General features: G+C 36.9%; 1 long non-coding RNA gene across 2 annotated transcripts in view; it reads right to left on the bottom strand.

Moving 5' to 3' along the window:
• Positions 1 to 878: 878 nt before the first annotated feature.
• The window catches only part of LOC308064143, a 41,314-nt gene continuing 19,658 nt past the window's right edge, over positions 879 to 22,534 (bottom strand). For both annotated transcript variants that reach the window (XR_013928218.1, XR_013928219.1), the window contains exon 13: positions 879 to 1,239. This is a non-coding gene — a long non-coding RNA (uncharacterized lncRNA). The remainder of the gene's footprint in view (positions 1,240 to 22,534) is intronic.

Below are 22,534 nucleotides of genomic sequence, written 5' to 3' on the forward strand. Positions count from 1 at the left end.
AAAACAGGTCTTATGGGTAATAAGTCTCACGGCTAAAATGTCGCACGGGTAAAAAGTCCCACGGTAAAAATGTCAGACGTGTAAAAAAAGTCTGACAGGTAAAAAAAAGTCTGACAGGTAAAAAAAGTCTCTCGGGTAAAAAAAGTCTCATGGTAAGAAAAGTCTCAGGGGTCACAAAAGTTCATGGGACAGTAGTATCACAAGTAATAAAAGTCTCATGGGTAAAAAAAGTCTCATGGGTAAAAAAAGTCTCAAGAGTAAAAAGTCTCATGGGGAAAAATGTCTCACGGGTACAAAAAATCTCATGGGTAGAAAAATTATCACGCATAAGAAGTCTCAGGTAAAGAAAATCTCACAGGTAAAAAAAGTCTCAGAGGTAAGTAGTGTCACGGGTTAAATGTCTGACGGGTAAAACAAGTCTCACAGGTAAAAAAAGTATCATGGTTAAAAGTCTCATGGGTGAAAAGTCTCGCAGGTAAAAATAGTCTCACGGGTAAAAATTCTCATGGGTAAAAAGCCTCAAGGGTAAAAATTCTCATGGGTAAAAAAAGTCTCACGGGTAAAAAGTCTGACGGGTAAAAGAAATCTCACAGCTACAAAGTCTCATGGGAAAAAATGCCTTACGAGTAAAAAAATCTGACGGGTAAAAGAAGTCTCAAGGGTAAAAACTCTCATGGGTAAAATATCTCACAGGAAAAAAAGTCTCACGGGTAAAAGAAGTCTCATGGGTAAAAAGTCTCACACGTAAAAAAAGACTTTTTTTTACCCATCAGACTTTTCACCCTTGAGACCTTTTTTACACGTGAGACCTTTTTTACCCGTAAGACTTTTTACCCACGAGACTTTTTTACTCTTGAGACTTTTTTACCCGAGAGACTTTTTTTACCTGTGTGACTTTTTACCCATGAGAATTTTTCCACCTCTGAGAGGTTTTTTACCCGTAAGACTTTTCTAACCATGAGACTTTTTTTACACACGAGAATTTTTAAACGTGAGATTTATTTTACCCGTGAGACATTTTTTACCTGTGAGACTATTTTACCTGTTAGAGTTTTTACCCATGAGATTTCTTTACCCGTCAGACTTTTTTGACTCATCAGGCTTTTTTTCCCGTGAGACATTTTTTACCTATGGGACTTTTAACCTCTGAGACTTTGTTTTTTACCCGTCTGATGTTTTTTAACCCGTGAGACTTTTTTCACCCGTGAGACTTTTTTTACCTGTGAGACTTTTTTTTACCTGTCAGACTTTTTTTTGCCTGTCAGACATTTTTACCATGAAAATTTTTACCCGTTAGACTTTTTACCCGTGAGACTTCTTACCCATAAGACCATTTTATCCATCAGATTTTTTTACTCGGCAGGCTTTTTTTCCCGTGAGACTTTTTACCTGTCAGACTTTTTTTACCTGTGAGACTTTTTAGCCATGAGAATTTTTCTACCCGGGAGAGGTTTTTTACCCGTGAGACTTTTTACCTGATAAACTTTTTTACCCATGAGACTTTTTTTACCTGTGAGGCTTTTCTACCCGTCGGACTTCTTTTACGTGTGAGACTTTTTTTACCCGTGAGACTTTTTTACCTGTGAGACTTTTTTTACCTATCAGACTTTTCACCCTTGAGACTTTTTGTGCCCGTGAGACCTTTTTTACCTGTGAGACTTTTTACCCATGAGACTTTTTTTACCCGTGAGACTTTTTTTTCCCGTGAGATATTTTACCCATGAGAGTTTTTACCCTTGACACTTTTTTTACCCGTCAGATTTTTTTACTCGTAAGGCATTTTTTCCCGTGAGACTTTGTAGCTGTGAGATTTCTTCTACCCGTCAGACGTTTTACCCGTGAGACTTTTTTTACCCATGAGAATTTTTACCCTTGAGGCTTTTTACCCATGAGAATTTTTACCCGTGAGACTATTTTTACCTTTGAGACTTTTTTTACTCGTGAGTCATTTTAACCGTTACAATTTTAGCAGGTAGAAAAGTCTCACAGGTAAAAAAAGTCTCTTGGGTAAAAAAGTCGCGCAGGTAAAATGTCTCACATGTTAAAAAAGTTTCACGGGTAGAGAAATTCTCATGGGTAAAATGTCTCAGAGGTAAAAATAGTCTCAGAGGTAAAAAAAGATTCGGGTAAAAAGTCTAGCAGGTAGAAAAGTTTCACGGTTAGAAAAGTGTCATGGATAAAAAAGTCCCGCATGTAAAAAGTCTCAGGGGTAAAATAAGTCATTACAGGTAAAAAAAGTCTCACGGGTGAAAAAACTCTCACGGGTAAAAGAAGTCATGGGTAAAAACATCTCAGAGTTAAAAAAAGTCTCACGGGTAAAAAAACATCTGTCGGTTAAAAAGTCTCAGAGGTAAAAAGTCCCATAGGTAAAAAATGTCTCACGGGAAAAAAGTCTGACGGGTAAAAAAAGTCATGGGTAAAAAGCCTCACAGGTAAAAAAGGATTCGGGTAAAAAGTCTAGCAGGTAGAAAAAGTCTCATGGGTAAAAAAGTCCCGCAGGTAAAAAGTCTCAGGGGTAAAATAAGTCTCATGGGTAAAAAAAGTCTCACAGGAAAAAAAAGTCTCACGGGTGAAAAAACTCTCACGGGTAAAAGAAGTCATGGGTAAAAAGGTCTCACAGTTAAAAAAAGTCTCACGGGTAAAAAAACATCTAAAGGGTAAAAAAAGTCTCAGAGGTAAAAAGTCCCATAGGTAAAAAATGTCTCACGGGAAAAAAAGCCTGATGAGTCAAAAAAGTCTGACGGGTAAAGAAATCTCATGGGTAAAAACTCTAACGGGTAAAAAAGTCTTGCAGGTAAAAAGTCTCACGGGTAAAAAAAAGTCTGACGGGTAGAGGAATTCTCATGGCTAAAAAGTCTCACAGGTAAGAAAAGTCTCAGAGGTATAAAAGATTTGGGTAAAAAGTCTCACAGGCAAAAAAAGTATCAGAGGTAAAAAAAGTCTCAAAGGTAAGAAAAGATTCGGGTAAAAAGTCTAACAGGTAAAAAAGTCTCACGGTTAGAAAAGTCTCACGGGTAAAAAAAGTCTCACGGGAAAAAAAAGCCTGGTGAGTAAAAAAATCGGACGGGTAAAAAAAGTCTCAAAGGTAAAATATCTCAAGGGAAAAAAAAGTCTCAACGGGTAAAAAGTCTCACAGGTCAAAAAAGTCTCATGGGTGAAAAAAGTCTCACGGGTAAAAGAAGTCATGGGTAAAAAGGTCTCACAGTTAAAAAAAGTCTGACGGGTAAAAAAACATCTCACGGATTAAAAGTCTCAGAGGTAAAAAGTCCCATAGGTAAAAAATGTCTCACGGGAAAAAAAGCCTGTGAGTCAAAAAAGTCTGACGGGTAAAGAAATCTCATGGGTAAAAACTCTAACGGGTATAAAAGTCTCACAGGTAAAAAAAGCCTCATTGGTAAAATAAATCTCACGTTTAAAAATTCTGACATGTCAAAAAAGTCTCATGGTTAGAAAAGTCTTACGGGTAAAAAAACTCTCAGAGGTGGAAAAATTCTCATGGGTAAAAAGTCACACAGGTAAAAAAAGTCTCTCGGGTAAAAAAAGTCTCACGGTAAGAAAAGTCTCAGGGGTCACAAAAGTTCACGGGACAGTAGTATCACAACTAAAAAAAGTCTCATGGGTAAAAAAAGTCTGACGGGCAAAAAAAGTCTGACGGGTAAAAGAAATCTCAAAGGTACAAAGTCTGACGGGTAAAAGAAGTCTCACGGGAAAAAATGCCTTACGAGTAAAAAAATCTGATGGATAAAAAAGATCTCACGGGTAAAAAAAAATCTCAAAGGTCAAACGTCTCACGGGTAAAAATTTTCACGGTAAAAATGTCTGACGTGTAAAAAAAGTCTGACAGACAAAAAAAAGTCTCACGTTTAAAAAGTCTCACGGGTAGAAAAATTGTCATGGGTAAAAAGTTACACAGGTAAAAAAAGTCTCACGGGTAAAAAAGGTCTCACGTGTAAGAAGCGTCACGAGTAAAAAACATCTCACGGGTAAAAAAAGTCTCAGAGGTAAAAAGTCCCATAGGTAAAAAATGTCTCACGGGAAAAAAAGCCTGATGAGTCAAAAAAGTCTGACGGGTAAAGAAATCTCATGGGTCAAAACTCTAACGGGTAAAAAAGTCTTGCAGGTAAAAAGTCTCACGGGTAAAAAAAAGTCTGACGGGTAGAGAAATTCTCATGGCTAAAAAGTCTCACAGGTAAGAAAAGTCTCATGGGTGAAAAAAGTCTCACGGGTAAAAGAAGTCATGGGTAAAAAGGTCTCACAGTTAAAAAAAGTCTGACGGGTAAAAAAACATCTCACGGGTAAAAAAAGTCTCAGAAGTAAAAAGTCCCATAGGTAAAAAAAGCCTCACGGGAAAAAAAAGCCTGGCGAGTAAAAAAATCGGACGGGTAAAAAAAGTCTCAAGGGTAAAATATCTCAAGGGAAAAAAAAGTCTCAACGGGTAAAAAGTCTCACAGGTCAAAAAAGTCTCATGGGTGAAAAAAGTCTCACGGGTAAAAGAAGTCATGGGTAAAAAGGTCTCACAGTTAAAAAAAGTCTGACGGGTAAAAAAACATTTCACGGATTAAAAGTCTCAGAGGTAAAAAGTCCCATAGGTAAAAAATGTCTCACGGGAAAAAAAGCCTGTGAGTCAAAAAAGTCCGACGGGTAAAGAAATCTCATGGGTAAAAACTCTAACGGGTATAAAAGTCTCACAGGTAAAAAAAGCCTCATTGGTAAAAGAAATCTCACGTTTAAAAATTCTGACATGTCAAAAAAGTCTCATGGTTAGAAAAGTCTTACGGGTAAAAAACCTCTCAGAGGTGGAAAAATTCTCATGGGTAAAAAGTCACACAGGTAAAAAAAGTCACTCGGGTAAAAAAAGTCTCACGGGTAAGAAAAGTCTTACGGGTAAAAATCCTCACAAGTAGAAATTCCCATGATAGAAAAAATCACGGTTAAGAAAAGTCTCATGGGTAAAAATGTCTTTCGGGTAAAAATTCCCATGTGTCAGATGCCTCAAGTGTAAATATTCTCACGGGTAAAAAAAGTCTCACGGGAAAAAATGTCTGAGGAGTAAAAAAAGTCTTACGGGTAATAAGTTTCACAGGTAAAATGTCTCACAATTAAAAAAGTCTCCTGGGTAAAAAAGGTTTGATGGGTAAAAAAAGCCTCATGGGTAAAAAGTCTCAAGGGTAAAAATTGTCACGGTAAAAATGACTCACGAGTAAAAAAGTCTCACAGGTAAAAAAGTCTCATGGGTAAAAATTCTCATGTGTAAAGAGCCTCAAGGTAAAAATAGTCTCACGGGAAAAAAAGCCTGGCGAGTAAAAAAATCTGATGGATAAAAAAGATCTCACGGGTAAAAAAAGTCTCAAAGGTCAAACGTCTCACGGGTAAAAATTTTCACGGTAAAAATGTCTGACGTGTAAAAAAAGTCTGACAGACAAAAAAAAGTCTCACGTTTAAAAAGTCTCACGGGTAGAAAAATTGTCATGGGTAAAAAGTTACACAGGTAAAAAAAAGTCTCACGGGTAAAAAAGGTCTCACGTGTAAGAAGCGTCACGAGTAAAAAACATCTCACGGGTAAAAAAAGTCTCAGAGGTAAAAAGTCCCATAGGTAAAAAATGTCTCACGGGAAAAAAAGCCTGATGAGTCAAAAAAGTCTGACGGGTAAAGAAATCTCATGGGTCAAAACTCTAACGGGTAAAAAAGTCTTGCAGGTAAAAAGTCTCACGGGTAAAAAAAAGTCTGACGGGTAGAGAAATTCTCATGGCTAAAAAGTCTCACAGGTAAAAAAAGTCTCACGGGTAAGAAAAGATTCGGGTAAAAAGTCTAACAGGTAAAAAAGTCTCACGGTTAGAAAAGTCTCACAGGTAAAAAAAGCCTCACGGGAAAAAAAAGCCTGGCGAGTAAAAAAATCGGATGGGTAAAAAAAGTCTCAAGGGTAAAATATCTCAAGGGAAAAAAAAGTCTCAACGGGTAAAAAGTCTCACAGGTCAAAAAAGTCTCATGGGTGAAAAAAGTCTCACGGGTAAAAGAAGTCATGGGTAAAAACATCTCACAGTTAAAAAAAGTCTGACGGGTAAAAAAACATCTCACGGATTAAAAGTCTCAGAGGTAAAAAGTCCCATAGGTAAAAAATGTCTCACGGGAAAAAAAGCCTGTGAGTCAAAAAAGTCCGACGGGTAAAGAAATCTCATGGGTAAAAACTCTAACGGGTATAAAAGTCTCACAGGTAAAAAAAGCCTCATTGGTAAAATAAATCTCACGTTTAAAAATTCTGACATGTCAAAAAAGTCTCATGGTTAGAAAAGTCTTACGGGTAAAAAAACTCTCAGAGGTGGAAAAATTCTCATGGGTAAAAAGTCACACAGGTAAAAAAAGTCTCTCGGGTAAAAAAAGTCTCACGGGTAAAAAAAGTCTCACGGGTAAAAAAGGTCTCACGTGTAAGAAGCGTCACGAGTAAAAAACATCTCACGGGTAAAAAAAGTCTCAGAGGTAAAAAGTCCCATAGGTAAAAAATGTCTCACGGGAAAAAAAGCCTGATGAGTCAAAAAAGTCTGACGGGTAAAGAAATCTCATGGGTAAAAACTCTAACGCGTAAAAAAGGCTTGCAGGTAAAAAGTCTCACGGGTAAAAAAAAGTCTGACGGGTAGAGAAATTCTCATGGCTAAAAAGTCTCACAGGTAAAAAAAGTCTCACGGGTAAGAAAAGATTTGGGTAAAAAGTCTCACAGGTAAAAAAAGTCTCACAGGTAAAAAAAGTCTCACGGGTAAGAAAAGATTCGGGTAAAAAGTCTAACAGGTAAAAAAGTCTCACGGTTAGAAAAGTCTCACGGGTAAAAAAAGCCTCACGGGAAAAAAAAGCCTGGCGAGTAAAAAAATCGGACGGGTAAAAAAAGTCTCAAGGGTAAAATATCTCAAGGGAAAAAAAAGTCTCAACGGGTAAAAAGTCTCACAGGTCAAAAAAGTCTCATGGGTGAAAAAAGTCTCACGGGTAAAAGAAGTCATGGGTAAAAAGGTCTCACAGTTAAAAAAAGTCTGACGGGTAAAAAAACATTTCACGGATTAAAAGTCTCAGAGGTAAAAAGTCCCATAGGTAAAAAATGTCTCACGGGAAAAAAAGCCTGTGAGTCAAAAAAGTCCGACGGGTAAAGAAATCTCATGGGTAAAAACTCTAACGGGTATAAAAGTCTCACAGGTAAAAAAAGCCTCATTGGTAAAAGAAATCTCACGTTTAAAAATTCTGACATGTCAAAAAAGTCTCATGGTTAGAAAAGTCTTACGGGTAAAAAACCTCTCAGAGGTGGAAAAATTCTCGTGGGTAAAAAGTCACACAGGTAAAAAAAGTCACTCGGGTAAAAAAAGTCTCACGGGTAAGAAAAGTCTTACGGGTAAAAATCCTCACAAGTAGAAATTCCCATGATAGAAAAAATCACGGTTAAGAAAAGTCTCATGGGTAAAAATGTCTTTCGGGTAAAAATTCCCATGTGTCAGATGCCTCAAGTGTAAATATTCTCACGGGTAAAAAAAGTCTCACGGGAAAAAATGTCTGAGGAGTAAAAAAAGTCTTACGGGTAATAAGTTTCACAGGTAAAATGTCTCACAATTAAAAAAGTCTCCTGGGTAAAAAAGGTTTGATGGGTAAAAAAAGCCTCATGGGTAAAAAGTCTCAAGGGTAAAAATTGTCACGGTAAAAATGTCTGACGTGTAAAAAAAGTCTGACAGACAAAAAAAAGTCTCACGTTTAAAAAGTCTCACGGGTAGAAAAATTGTCATGGGTAAAAAGTTACACAGGTAAAAAAAAGTCTCACGGGTAAAAAAGGTCTCACGTGTAAGAAGCGTCACGAGTAAAAAACATCTCACGGGTAAAAAAAGTCTCAGAGGTAAAAAGTCCCATAGGTAAAAAATGTCTCACGGGAAAAAAAGCCTGATGAGTCAAAAAAGTCTGACGGGTAAAGAAATCTCATGGGTAAAAACTCTAACGGGTAAAAAAGTCTTGCAGGTAAAAAGTCTCACGGGTAAAAAAAAGTCTGACGGGTAGAGAAATTCTCATGGCTAAAAAGTCTCACAGGTAAAAAAAGTCTCAGAGGTATAAAAGATTCGGGTAAAAAGTCTCACAGGTAAAAAAAGTCTCACAGGTAAAAAAAGTCTCACGGGTAAGAAAAGATTCGGGTAAAAAGTCTAACAGGTAAAAAAGTCTCACGGTTAGAAAAGTCTCACGGGTAAAAAAAGCCTCACGGGAAAAAAAAGCCTGGCGAGTAAAAAAATCGGACGGGTAAAAAAAGTCTCAAGGGTAAAATATCTCAAGGGAAAAAAAGTCTCAACGGGTAAAAAGTCTCACAGGTCAAAAAAGTCTCATGGGTGAAAAAAGTCTCACGGGTAAAAGAAGTCATGGGTAAAAAGGTCTCACAGTTAAAAAAAGTCTGACGGGTAAAAAAACATCTCATGGATTAAAAGTCTCAGAGGTAAAAAGTCCCATAGGTAAAAAATGTCTCACGGGAAAAAAAGCCTGATGAGTCAAAAAAGTCTGACGGGTAAAGAAATCTCATGGGTAAAAACTCTAACGGGTATAAAAGTCTCACAGGTAAAAAAAAGCCTCATTGGTAAAATAAATATCACGTTTAAAAATTCTGACGTGTCAAAAAAGTCTCATGGTTAGAAAAGTCTTACGGGTAAAAAACCTCTCAGAGGTGGAAAAATTCTCATGGGTAAAAAGTCACACAGGTAAAAAAAGTCACTCGGGTAAGAAAAGTCTTACGGGTAAAAATCCTCACAAGTAGAAATTCCCATGATAGAAAAAATCACAGTTAAGAAAAGTCTCATGGGTAAAAATGTCTTTCGGGTAAAAATTCCCATGTGTCAGATGCCTTAAGTGTAAATATTCTCACGGGTAAAAAAAGTCTCACGGGAAAAAATGTCTGAGGAGTAAAAAAAGTCTTACGGGTAATAAGTTTCACAGGTAAAATGTCTCACAATTAAAAAAGTCTCCTGGGTAAAAAAGGTTTGATGGGTAAAAAAAGCCTCATGGGTAAAAAGTCTCAAGGGTAAAAATTGTCACGGTAAAAATGTCTGACGTGTAAAAAAAGTCTGACAGACAAAAAAAAGTCTCACGTTTAAAAAGTCTCACGGGTAGAAAAATTGTCATGGGTAAAAAGTTACACAGGTAAAAAAAAGTCTCACGGGTAAAAAACGTCTCACGTGTAAGAAGCGTCACGAGTAAAAAACATCTCACGGGTAAAAAAAGTCTCAGAGGTAAAAAGTCCCATAGGTAAAAAATGTCTCACGGAAAAAAAGCCTGATGAGTCAAAAAAGTCTGACGGGTAAAGAAATCTCATGGGTCAAAACTCTAACGGGTAAAAAAGTCTTGCAGGTAAAAAGTCTCACGGGTAAAAAAAAGTCTGACGGGTAGAGAAATTCTCATGGCTAAAAAGTCTCACAGGTAAAAAAAGTCTCACGGGTAAGAAAAGATTCGGGTAAAAAGTCTCACAGGTAAAAAAAGTCTCACAGGTAAAAAAAGTCTCACGGGTAAGAAAAGATTCGGGTAAAAAGTCTAACAGGTAAAAAAGTCTCACGGTTAGAAAAGTCTCACAGGTAAAAAAAGCCTCACGGGAAAAAAAAGCCTGGCGAGTAAAAAAATCGGATGGGTAAAAAAAGTCTCAAGGGTAAAATATCTCAAGGGAAAAAAAAGTCTCAACGGGTAAAAAGTCTCACAGGTCAAAAAAGTCTCATCGGTGAAAAAAGTCTCACGGGTAAAAGAAGTCATGGGTAAAAACATCTCACAGTTAAAAAAAGTCTGACGGGTAAAAAAACATCTCACGGATTAAAAGTCTCAGAGGTAAAAAGTCCCATAGGTAAAAAATGTCTCACGGGAAAAAAAGCCTGTGAGTCAAAAAAGTCCGACGGGTAAAGAAATCTCATGGGTAAAAACTCTAACGGGTATAAAAGTCTCACAGGTAAAAAAAGCCTCATTGGTAAAATAAATCTCACGTTTAAAAATTCTGACATGTCAAAAAAGTCTCATGGTTAGAAAAGTCTTACGGGTAAAAAAACTCTCAGAGGTGGAAAAATTCTCATGGGTAAAAAGTCACACAGGTAAAAAAAGTCTCTCGGGTAAAAAAAGTCTCACGGGTAAAAAAAGTCTCACGGGTAAAAAAGGTCTCACGTGTAAGAAGCGTCACGAGTAAAAAACATCTCACGGGTAAAAAAAGTCTCAGAGGTAAAAAGTCCCATAGGTAAAAAATGTCTCACGGGAAAAAAAGCCTGATGAGTCAAAAAAGTCTGACGGGTAAAGAAATCTCATGGGTAAAAACTCTAACGCGTAAAAAAGGCTTGCAGGTAAAAAGTCTCACGGGTAAAAAAAAGTCTGACGGGTAGAGAAATTCTCATGGCTAAAAAGTCTCACAGGTAAAAAAAGTCTCACGGGTAAGAAAAGATTTGGGTAAAAAGTCTCACAGGTAAAAAAAGTCTCACAGGTAAAAAAAGTCTCACGGGTAAGAAAAGATTCGGGTAAAAAGTCTAACAGGTAAAAAAGTCTCACGGTTAGAAAAGTCTCACGGGTAAAAAAAGCCTCACGGGAAAAAAAAGCCTGGCGAGTAAAAAAATCGGACGGGTAAAAAAAGTCTCAAGGGTAAAATATCTCAAGGGAAAAAAAAGTCTCAACGGGTAAAAAGTCTCACAGGTCAAAAAAGTCTCATGGGTGAAAAAAGTCTCACGGGTAAAAGAAGTCATGGGTAAAAAGGTCTCACAGTTAAAAAAAGTCTGACGGGTAAAAAAACATTTCACGGATTAAAAGTCTCAGAGGTAAAAAGTCCCATAGGTAAAAAATGTCTCACGGGAAAAAAAGCCTGTGAGTCAAAAAAGTCCGACGGGTAAAGAAATCTCATGGGTAAAAACTCTAACGGGTATAAAAGTCTCACAGGTAAAAAAAGCCTCATTGGTAAAAGAAATCTCACGTTTAAAAATTCTGACATGTCAAAAAAGTCTCATGGTTAGAAAAGTCTTACGGGTAAAAAACCTCTCAGAGGTGGAAAAATTCTCATGGGTAAAAAGTCACACAGGTAAAAAAAGTCACTCGGGTAAGAAAAGTCTTACGGGTAAAAATCCTCACAAGTAGAAATTCCCATGATAGAAAAAATCACAGTTAAGAAAAGTCTCATGGGTAAAAATGTCTTTCGGGTAAAAATTCCCATGTGTCAGATGCCTTAAGTGTAAATATTCTCACGGGTAAAAAAAGTCTCACGGGAAAAAATGTCTGAGGAGTAAAAAAAGTCTTACGGGTAATAAGTTTCACAGGTAAAATGTCTCACAATTAAAAAAGTCTCCTGGGTAAAAAAGGTTTGATGGGTAAAAAAAGCCTCATGGGTAAAAAGTCTCAAGGGTAAAAATTGTCACGGTAAAAATGTCTGACGTGTAAAAAAAGTCTGACAGACAAAAAAAAGTCTCACGTTTAAAAAGTCTCACGGGTAGAAAAATTGTCATGGGTAAAAAGTTACACAGGTAAAAAAAAGTCTCACGGGTAAAAAACGTCTCACGTGTAAGAAGCGTCACGAGTAAAAAACATCTCACGGGTAAAAAAAGTCTCAGAGGTAAAAAGTCCCATAGGTAAAAAATGTCTCACGGAAAAAAAGCCTGATGAGTCAAAAAAGTCTGACGGGTAAAGAAATCTCATGGGTAAAAACTCTAACGCGTAAAAAAGTCTTGCAGGTAAAAAGTCTCACGGGTAAAAAAAAGTCTGACGGGTAGAGAAATTCTCATGGCTAAAAAGTCTCACAGGTAAAAAAAGTCTCACGGGTAAGAAAAGATTTGGGTAAAAAGTCTCACAGGTAAAAAAAGTCTCACAGGTAAAAAAAGTCTCACGGGTAAGAAAAGATTCGGGTAAAAAGTCTAACAGGTAAAAAAGTCTCACGGTTAGAAAAGTCTCACGGGTAAAAAAAGCCTCACGGGAAAAAAAAGCCTGGCGAGTAAAAAAATCGGACGGGTAAAAAAAGTCTCAAGGGTAAAATATCTCAAGGGAAAAAAAAGTCTCAACGGGTAAAAAGTCTCACAGGTCAAAAAAGTCTCATGGGTGAAAAAAGTCTCACGGGTAAAAGAAGTCATGGGTAAAAAGGTCTCACAGTTAAAAAAAGTCTGACGGGTAAAAAAACATTTCACGGATTAAAAGTCTCAGAGGTAAAAAGTCCCATAGGTAAAAAATGTCTCACGGGAAAAAAAGCCTGTGAGTCAAAAAAGTCCGACGGGTAAAGAAATCTCATGGGTAAAAACTCTAACGGGTATAAAAGTCTCACAGGTAAAAAAAGCCTCATTGGTAAAAGAAATCTCACGTTTAAAAATTCTGACATGTCAAAAAAGTCTCATGGTTAGAAAAGTCTTACGGGTAAAAAACCTCTCAGAGGTGGAAAAATTCTCGTGGGTAAAAAGTCACACAGGTAAAAAAAGTCACTCGGGTAAAAAAAGTCTCACGGGTAAGAAAAGTCTTACGGGTAAAAATCCTCACAAGTAGAAATTCCCATGATAGAAAAAATCACGGTTAAGAAAAGTCTCATGGGTAAAAATGTCTTTCGGGTAAAAATTCCCATGTGTCAGATGCCTCAAGTGTAAATATTCTCACGGGTAAAAAAAGTCTCACGGGAAAAAATGTCTGAGGAGTAAAAAAAGTCTTACGGGTAATAAGTTTCACAGGTAAAATGTCTCACAATTAAAAAAGTCTCCTGGGTAAAAAAGGTTTGATGGGTAAAAAAAGCCTCATGGGTAAAAAGTCTCAAGGGTAAAAATTGTCACGGTAAAAATGTCTGACGTGTAAAAAAAGTCTGACAGACAAAAAAAAGTCTCACGTTTAAAAAGTCTCACGGGTAGAAAAATTGTCATGGGTAAAAAGTTACACAGGTAAAAAAAAGTCTCACGGGTAAAAAAGGTCTCACGTGTAAGAAGCGTCACGAGTAAAAAACATCTCACGGGTAAAAAAAGTCTCAGAGGTAAAAAGTCCCATAGGTAAAAAATGTCTCACGGGAAAAAAAGCCTGATGAGTCAAAAAAGTCTGACGGGTAAAGAAATCTCATGGGTAAAAACTCTAACGGGTAAAAAAGTCTTGCAGGTAAAAAGTCTCACGGGTAAAAAAAAGTCTGACGGGTAGAGAAATTCTCATGGCTAAAAAGTCTCACAGGTAAAAAAAGTCTCACGGGTAAGAAAAGATTTGGGTAAAAAGTCTCACAGGTAAAAAAAGTCTCACAGGTAAAAAAAGTCTCACGGGTAAGAAAAGATTCGGGTAAAAAGTCTAACAGGTAAAAAAGTCTCATGGTTAGAAAAGTCTCACGGGTAAAAAAAGCCTCACGGGAAAAAAAAGCCTGGCGAGTAAAAAAATCGGACGGGTAAAAAAAGTCTCAAGGGTAAAATATCTCAAGGGAAAAAAAGTCTCAACGGGTAAAAAGTCTCACAGGTCAAAAAAGTCTCATGGGTGAAAAAAGTCTCACGGGTAAAAGAAGTCATGGGTAAAAACATCTCACAGTTAAAAAAAGTCTGACGGGTAAAAAAACATCTCACGGATTAAAAGTCTCAGAGGTAAAAAGTCCCATAGGTAAAAAATGTCTCACGGGAAAAAAAGCCTGTGAGTCAAAAAAGTCCGACGGGTAAAGAAATCTCATGGGTAAAAACTCTAACGGGTATAAAAGTCTCACAGGTAAAAAAAGCCTCATTGGTAAAATAAATCTCACGTTTAAAAATTCTGACATGTCAAAAAAGTCTCATGGTTAGAAAAGTCTTACGGGTAAAAAAACTCTCAGAGGTGGAAAAATTCTCATGGGTAAAAAGTCACACAGGTAAAAAAAGTCTCTCGGGTAAAAAAAGTCTCACGGGTAAAAAAAGTCTCACGGGTAAAAAAGGTCTCACGTGTAAGAAGCGTCACGAGTAAAAAACATCTCACGGGTAAAAAAAGTCTCAGAGGTAAAAAGTCCCATAGGTAAAAAATGTCTCACGGGAAAAAAAGCCTGATGAGTCAAAAAAGTCTGACGGGTAAAGAAATCTCATGGGTAAAAACTCTAACGCGTAAAAAAGGCTTGCAGGTAAAAAGTCTCACGGGTAAAAAAAAGTCTGACGGGTAGAGAAATTCTCATGGCTAAAAAGTCTCACAGGTAAAAAAAGTCTCACGGGTAAGAAAAGATTTGGGTAAAAAGTCTCACAGGTAAAAAAAGTCTCACAGGTAAAAAAAGTCTCACGGGTAAGAAAAGATTCGGGTAAAAAGTCTAACAGGTAAAAAAGTCTCACGGTTAGAAAAGTCTCACGGGTAAAAAAAGCCTCACGGGAAAAAAAAGCCTGGCGAGTAAAAAAATCGGACGGGTAAAAAAAGTCTCAAGGGTAAAATATCTCAAGGGAAAAAAAGTCTCAACGGGTAAAAAGTCTCACAGGTCAAAAAAGTCTCATGGGTGAAAAAAGTCTCACGGGTAAAAGAAGTCATGGGTAAAAACGTCTCACAGTTAAAAAAAGTCTGACGGGTAAAAAAACATCTCACGGATTAAAAGTCTCAGAGGTAAAAAGTCCCATAGGTAAAAAATGTCTCACGGGAAAAAAAGCCTGATGAGTCAAAAAAGTCTGACGGGTAAAGAAATCTCATGGGTAAAAACTCTAACGGGTATAAAAGTCTCACAGGTAAAAAAAAGCCTCATTGGTAAAATAAATATCACGTTTAAAAATTCTGACGTGTCAAAAAAGTCTCATGGTTAGAAAAGTCTTACGGGTAAAAAACCTCTCAGAGGTGGAAAAATTCTCGTGGGTAAAAAGTCACACAGGTAAAAAAAGTCACTCGGGTAAGAAAAGTCTTACGGGTAAAAATCCTCACAAGTAGAAATTCCCATGATAGAAAAAATCACAGTTAAGAAAAGTCTCATGGGTAAAAATGTCTTTCGGGTAAAAATTCCCATGTGTCAGATGCCTTAAGTGTAAATATTCTCACGGGTAAAAAAAGTCTCACGGGAAAAAATGTCTGAGGAGTAAAAAAAGTCTTACGGGTAATAAGTTTCACAGGTAAAATGTCTCACAATTAAAAAAGTCTCCTGGGTAAAAAAGGTTTGATGGGTAAAAAAAGCCTCATGGGTAAAAAGTCTCAAGGGTAAAAATTGTCACGGTAAAAATGTCTGACGTGTAAAAAAAGTCTGACAGACAAAAAAAAGTCTCACGTTTAAAAAGTCTCACGGGTAGAAAAATTGTCATGGGTAAAAAGTTACAAAGGTAAAAAAAAGTCTCACGGGTAAAAAAGGTCTCACGTGTAAGAAGCGTCACGAGTAAAAAACATCTCACGGGTAAAAAAAGTCTCAGAGGTAAAAAGTCCCATAGGTAAAAAATGTCTCACGGGAAAAAAAGCCTGATGAGTCAAAAAAGTCTGACGGGTAAAGAAATCTCATGGGTAAAAACTCTAACGCGTAAAAAAGTCTTGCAGGTAAAAAGTCTCACGGGTAAAAAAAAGTCTGACGGGTAGAGAAATTCTCATGGCTAATAAGTCTCACAGGTAAAAAAAGTCTCACGGGTAAGAAAAGATTCGGGTAAAAAGTCTCACAGGTAAAAAAAGTCTCACAGGTAAAAAAAGTTCACGGGTAAGAAAAGATTCGGGTAAAAAGTCTAACAGGTAAAAAAGTCTCACGGTTAGAAAAGTCTCACGGGTAAAAAAAGCCTCACGGGAAAAAAAAGCCTGGCGAGTAAAAAAATCGGACGGGTAAAAAAAGTCTCAAGGGTAAAATATCTCAAGGGAAAAAAAAGTCTCAACGGGTAAAAAGTCTCACAGGTCAAAAAAGTCTCATGGGTGAAAAAAGTCTCACGGGTAAAAGAAGTCATGGGTAAAAAGGTCTCACAGTTAAAAAAAGTCTGACGGGTAAAAAAACATCTCACGGATTAAAAGTCTCAGAGGTAAAAAGTCCCATAGGTAAAAAATGTCTCACGGGAAAAAAAGCCTGATGAGTCAAAAAAGTCCGACGGGTAAAGAAATCTCATGGGTAAAAACTCTAACGGGTATAAAAGTCTCACAGGTAAAAAAAAGCCTCATTGGTAAAATAAATATCACGTTTAAAAATTCTGACGTGTCAAAAAAGTCTCATGGTTAGAAAAGTCTTACGGGTAAAAAACCTCTCAGAGGTGGAAAAATTCTCGTGGGTAAAAAGTCACACAGGTAAAAAAAGTCACTCGGGTAAAAAAAGTCTCACGGGTAAGAAAAGTCTTACGGGTAAAAATCCTCACAAGTAGAAATTCCCATGATAGAAAAAATCACGGTTAAGAAAAGTCTCATGGGTAAAAATGTCTTTCGGGTAAAAATTCCCATGTGTCAGATGCCTCAAGTGTAAATATTCTCACGGGTAAAAAAAGTCTCACGGGAAAAAATGTCTGAGGAGTAAAAAGTCTTACGGGTAATAAGTTTCACAGGTAAAATGTCTCACAATTAAAAAAGTCTCCTGGGTAAAAAAGGTTTGATGGGTAAAAAAAGCCTCATGGGTAAAAAGTCTCAAGGGTAAAAATTGTCACGGTAAAAATGACTCACGAGTAAAAAAGTCTCACAGGTAAAAAAGTCTCATGGGTAAAAATTCTCATGTGTAAAGAGCCTCAAGGTAAAAATAGTCTCACGGGAAAAAAAGCCTGGCGAGTAAAAAAATCTGATGGATAAAAAAGATCTCACGGGTAAAAAAAGTCTCAAAGGTCAAACGTCTCACGGGTAAAAATTTTTACGGTAAAAATGTCTGACGTGTAAAAAAAGTCTGACAGACAAAAAAAAGTCTCATGTTTAAAAAGTCTCACCGGAGAAAAATTGTCATGGGTAAAAAGTCACACAGGTAAAAAAAAGTCTCACTGGTAAAAAAGGTCTCACGTGTAAGAAGCGTCACGAGTAAAAAACATCTCACGGGTAAAAAAAGTCTCAGAGGTAAAAAGTCCCATAGGTAAAAAATGTCTCACGGGAAAAAAAGCCTGATGAGTCAAAAAAGTCTGACGGGTAAAGAAATCTCATGGGTAAAAACTCTAACGGGTAAAAAAGTCTTGCAGGTAAAAAGTCTCACGGGTAAAAAAAAGTCTGACGGGTAGAGAAATTCTCATGGCTAAAAAGTCTCACAGGTAAAAAAAGTCTCACGGGTAAGAAAAGATTCGGGTAAAAAGTCTAACAGGTAAAAAAAGCCTCACGGGAAAAAAAAGCCTGGCGAGTAAAAAAATCGGACGGGTAAAAAAAGTCTCAAGGGTAAAATATCTCAAGGGAAAAAAAAGTCTCAACGGGTAAAAAGTCTCACAGGTCAAAAAAGTCTCATGGGTGAAAAAAGTCTCACGGGTAAAAGAAGTCATGGGTAAAAACGTCTCACAGTTAAAAAAAGTCTGACGGGTAAAAAAACATCTCACGGATTAAAAGTCTCAGAGGTAAAAAGTCCCATAGGTAAAAAATGTCTCACGGGAAAAAAAGCCTGATGAGTCAAAAAAGTCTGACGGGTAAAGAAATCTCATGGGTAAAAACTCTAACGGGTATAAAAGTCTCACAGGTAAAAAAAAGCCTCATTGGTAAAATAAATATCACGTTTAAAAATTCTGACGTGTCAAAAAAGTCTCATGGTTAGAAAAGTCTTACGGGTAAAAAACCTCTCAGAGGTGGAAAAATTCTCGTGGGTAAAAAGTCACACAGGTAAAAAAAGTCACTCGGGTAAAAAAAGTCTCACGGGTAAGAAAAGTCTTACGGGTAAAAATCCTCACAAGTAGAAATTCCCATGATAGAAAAAATCACGGTTAAGAAAAGTCTCATGGGTAAAAATGTCTTTCGGGTAAAAATTCCCATGTGTCAGATGCCTCAAGTGTAAATATTCTCACGGGTAAAAAAAGTCTCACGGGAAAAAATGTCTGAGGAGTAAAAAGTCTTACGGGTAATAAGTTTCACAGGTAAAATGTCTCACAATTAAAAAAGTCTCCTGGGTAAAAAAGGTTTGATGGGTAAAAAAAGCCTCATGGGTAAAAAGTCTCAAGGGTAAAAATTGTCACGGTAAAAATGACTCACGAGTAAAAAAGTCTCACAGGTAAAAAAGTCTCATGGGTAAAAATTCTCATGTGTAAAGAGCCTCAAGGTAAAAATAGTCTCACGGGAAAAAAAGCCTGGCGAGTAAAAAAATCTGATGGATAAAAAAGATCTCACGGGTAAAAAAAGTCTCAAAGGTCAAACGTCTCACGGGTAAAAATTTTTACGGTAAAAATGTCTGACGTGTAAAAAAAGTCTGACAGACAAAAAAAAGTCTCATGTTTAAAAAGTCTCACCGGAGAAAAATTGTCATGGGTAAAAAGTCACACAGGTAAAAAAAAGTCTCACTGGTAAAAAAGGTCTCACGTGTAAGAAGCGTCACGAGTAAAAAACATCTCACGGGTAAAAAAAGTCTCAGAGGTAAAAAGTCCCATAGGTAAAAAATGTCTCACGGGAAAAAAAGCCTGATGAGTCAAAAAAGTCTGACGGGTAAAGAAATCTCATGGGTCAAAACTCTAACGGGTAAAAAAGTCTTGCAGGTAAAAAGTCTCACGGGTAAAAAAAAGTCTGACGGGTAGAGAAATTCTCATGGCTAAAAAGTCTCACAGGTAAAAAAAGTCTCACGGGTAAGAAAAGATTCGGGTAAAAAGTCTAACAGGTAAAAAAGTCTCACGGTTAGAAAAGTCTCACGGGTAAAAAAAGCCTCACGGGAAAAAAAAGCCTGGCGAGTAAAAAAATCGGACGGGTAAAAAAAGTCTCAAGGGTAAAATATCTCAAGGGAAAAAAAAGTCTCAACGGGTAAAAAGTCTCACAGGTCAAAAAAGTCTCATGGGTGAAAAAAGTCTCACGGGTAAAAGAAGTCATGGGTAAAAACGTCTCACAGTTAAAAAAAGTCTGACGGGTAAAAAAACATCTCACGGATTAAAAGTCTCAGAGGTAAAAAGTCCCATAGGTAAAAAATGTCTCACGGGAAAAAAAGCCTGATGAGTCAAAAAAGTCTGACGGGTAAAGAAATCTCATGGGTAAAAACTCTAACGGGTATAAAAGTCTCACAGGTAAAAAAAAGCCTCATTGGTAAAATAAATATCACGTTTAAAAATTCTGACGTGTCAAAAAAGTCTCATGGTTAGAAAAGTCTTACGGGTAAAAAACCTCTCAGAGGTGGAAAAATTCTCGTGGGTAAAAAGTCACACAGGTAAAAAAAGTCACTCGGGTAAAAAAAGTCTCACGGGTAAGAAAAGTCTTACGGGTAAAAATCCTCACAAGTAGAAATTCCCATGATAGAAAAAATCACGGTTAAGAAAAGTCTCATGGGTAAAAATGTCTTTCGGGTAAAAATTCCCATGTGTCAGATGCCTCAAGTGTAAATATTCTCACGGGTAAAAAAAGTCTCACGGGAAAAAATGTCTGAGGAGTAAAAAGTCTTACGGGTAATAAGTTTCACAGGTAAAATGTCTCACAATTAAAAAAGTCTCCTGGGTAAAAAAGGTTTGATGGGTAAAAAAAGCCTCATGGGTAAAAAGTCTCAAGGGTAAAAATTGTCACGGTAAAAATGACTCACGAGTAAAAAAGTCTCACAGGTAAAAAAGTCTCATGGGTAAAAATTCTCATGTGTAAAGAGCCTCAAGGTAAAAATAGTCTCACGGGAAAAAAAGCCTGGCGAGTAAAAAAATCTGATGGATAAAAAAGATCTCACGGGTAAAAAAAGTCTCAAAGGTCAAACGTCTCACGGGTAAAAATTTTTACGGTAAAAATGTCTGACGTGTAAAAAAAGTCTGACAGACAAAAAAAAGTCTCATGTTTAAAAAGTCTCACCGGAGAAAAATTGTCATGGGTAAAAAGTCACACAGGTAAAAAAAAGTCTCACTGGTAAAAAAGGTCTCACGTGTAAGAAGCGTCACGAGTAAAAAACATCTCACGGGTAAAAAAAGTCTCAGAGGTAAAAAGTCCCATAGGTAAAAAATGTCTCACGGGAAAAAAAGCCTGATGAGTCAAAAAAGTCTGACGGGTAAAGAAATCTCATGGGTCAAAACTCTAACGGGTAAAAAAGTCTTGCAGGTAAAAAGTCTCACGGGTAAAAAAAAGTCTGACGGGTAGAGAAATTCTCATGGCTAAAAAGTCTCACAGGTAAAAAAAGTCTCACGGGTAAGAAAAGATTCGGGTAAAAAGTCTAACAGGTAAAAAAAGCCTCACGGGAAAAAAAAGCCTGGCGAGTAAAAAAATCGGACGGGTAAAAAAAGTCTCAAGGGTAAAATATCTCAAGGGAAAAAAAAGTCTCAACGGGTAAAAAGTCTCACAGGTCAAAAAAGTCTCATGGGTGAAAAAAGTCTCACGGGTAAAAGAAGTCATGGGTAAAAACGTCTCACAGTTAAAAAAAGTCTGACGGGTAAAAAAACATCTCACGGATTAAAAGTCTCAGAGGTAAAAAGTCCCATAGGTAAAAAATGTCTCACGGGAAAAAAAGCCTGATGAGTCAAAAAAGTCCGACGGGTAAAGAAATCTCATGGGTAAAAACTCTAACGGGTATAAAAGTCTCACAGGTAAAAAAAAGCCTCATTGGTAAAATAAATATCACGTTTAAAAATTCTGACGTGTCAAAAAAGTCTCATGGTTAGAAAAGTCTTACGGGTAAAAAACCTCTCAGAGGTGGAAAAATTCTCGTGGGTAAAAAGTCACACAGGTAAAAAAAGTCACTCGGGTAAAAAAAGTCTCACGGGTAAGAAAAGTCTTACGGGTAAAAATCCTCACAAGTAGAAATTCCCATGATAGAAAAAATCACGGTTAAGAAAAGTCTCATGGGTAAAAATGTCTTTCGGGTAAAAATTCCCATGTGTCAGATGCCTCAAGTGTAAATATTCTCACGGGTAAAAAAAGTCTCACGGGAAAAAATGTCTGAGGAGTAAAAAGTCTTACGGGTAATAAGTTTCACAGGTAAAATGTCTCACAATTAAAAAAGTCTCCTGGGTAAAAAAGGTTTGATGGGTAAAAAAAGCCTCATGGGTAAAAAGTCTCAAGGGTAAAAATTGTCACGGTAAAAATGACTCACGAGTAAAAAAGTCTCACAGGTAAAAAAGTCTCATGGGTAAAAATTCTCATGTGTAAAGAGCCTCAAGGTAAAAATAGTCTCACGGGAAAAAAAGCCTGGCGAGTAAAAAAATCTGATGGATAAAAAAGATCTCACGGGTAAAAAAAGTCTCAAAGGTCAAACGTCTCACGGGTAAAAATTTTTACGGTAAAAATGTCTGACATGTCAAAAAAGTCTGACAGACAAAAAAAAGTCTCATGTTTAAAAAGTCTCACCGGAGAAAAATTGTCATGGGTAAAAAGTCACACAGGTAAAAAAAAGTCTCACTGGTAAAAAAGGTCTCACGTGTAAGAAGCGTCACGAGTAAAAAACATCTCACGGGTAAAAAAAGTCTCAGAGGTAAAAAGTCCCATAGGTAAAAAATGTCTCACGGGAAAAAAAGCCTGATGAGTCAAAAAAGTCTGACGGGTAAAGAAATCTCATGGGTCAAAACTCTAACGGGTAAAAAAGTCTTGCAGGTAAAAAGTCTCACGGGTAAAAAAAAGTCTGACGGGTAGAGAAATTCTCATGGCTAAAAAGTCTCACAGGTAAAAAAAGTCTCACGGGTAAGAAAAGATTCGGGTAAAAAGTCTAACAGGTAAAAAAGTCTCACGGTTAGAAAAGTCTCACGGGTAAAAAAAGCCTCACGGGAAAAAAAAGCCTGGCGAGTAAAAAAATCGGACGGGTAAAAAAAGTCTCAAGGGTAAAATATCTCAAGGGAAAAAAAAGTCTCAACGGGTAAAAAGTCTCACAGGTCAAAAAAGTCTCATGGGTGAAAAAAGTCTCACGGGTAAAAGAAGTCATGGGTAAAAACGTCTCACAGTTAAAAAAAGTCTGACGGGTAAAAAAACATCTCACGGATTAAAAGTCTCAGAGGTAAAAAGTCCCATAGGTAAAAAATGTCTCACGGGAAAAAAAGCCTGATGAGTCAAAAAAGTCTGACGGGTAAAGAAATCTCATGGGTAAAAACTCTAACGGGTATAAAAGTCTCACAGGTAAAAAAAAGCCTCATTGGTAAAATAAATATCACGTTTAAAAATTCTGACGTGTCAAAAAAGTCTCATGGTTAGAAAAGTCTTACGGGTAAAAAACCTCTCAGAGGTGGAAAAATTCTCGTGGGTAAAAAGTCACACAGGTAAAAAAAGTCACTCGGGTAAAAAAAGTCTCACGGGTAAGAAAAGTCTTACGGGTAAAAATCCTCACAAGTAGAAATTCCCATGATAGAAAAAATCACGGTTAAGAAAAGTCTCATGGGTAAAAATGTCTTTCGGGTAAAAATTCCCATGTGTCAGATGCCTCAAGTGTAAATATTCTCACGGGTAAAAAAAGTCTCACGGGAAAAAATGTCTGAGGAGTAAAAAGTCTTACGGGTAATAAGTTTCACAGGTAAAATGTCTCACAATTAAAAAAGTCTCCTGGGTAAAAAAGGTTTGATGGGTAAAAAAAGCCTCATGGGTAAAAAGTCTCAAGGGTAAAAATTGTCACGGTAAAAATGACTCACGAGTAAAAAAGTCTCACAGGTAAAAAAGTCTCATG

Source organism: Falco punctatus, assembly GCF_963210335.1.
Source record: "Falco punctatus genome assembly, chromosome: 5".
Taxonomy (NCBI): Eukaryota; Metazoa; Chordata; class Aves; order Falconiformes; family Falconidae; genus Falco; species Falco punctatus.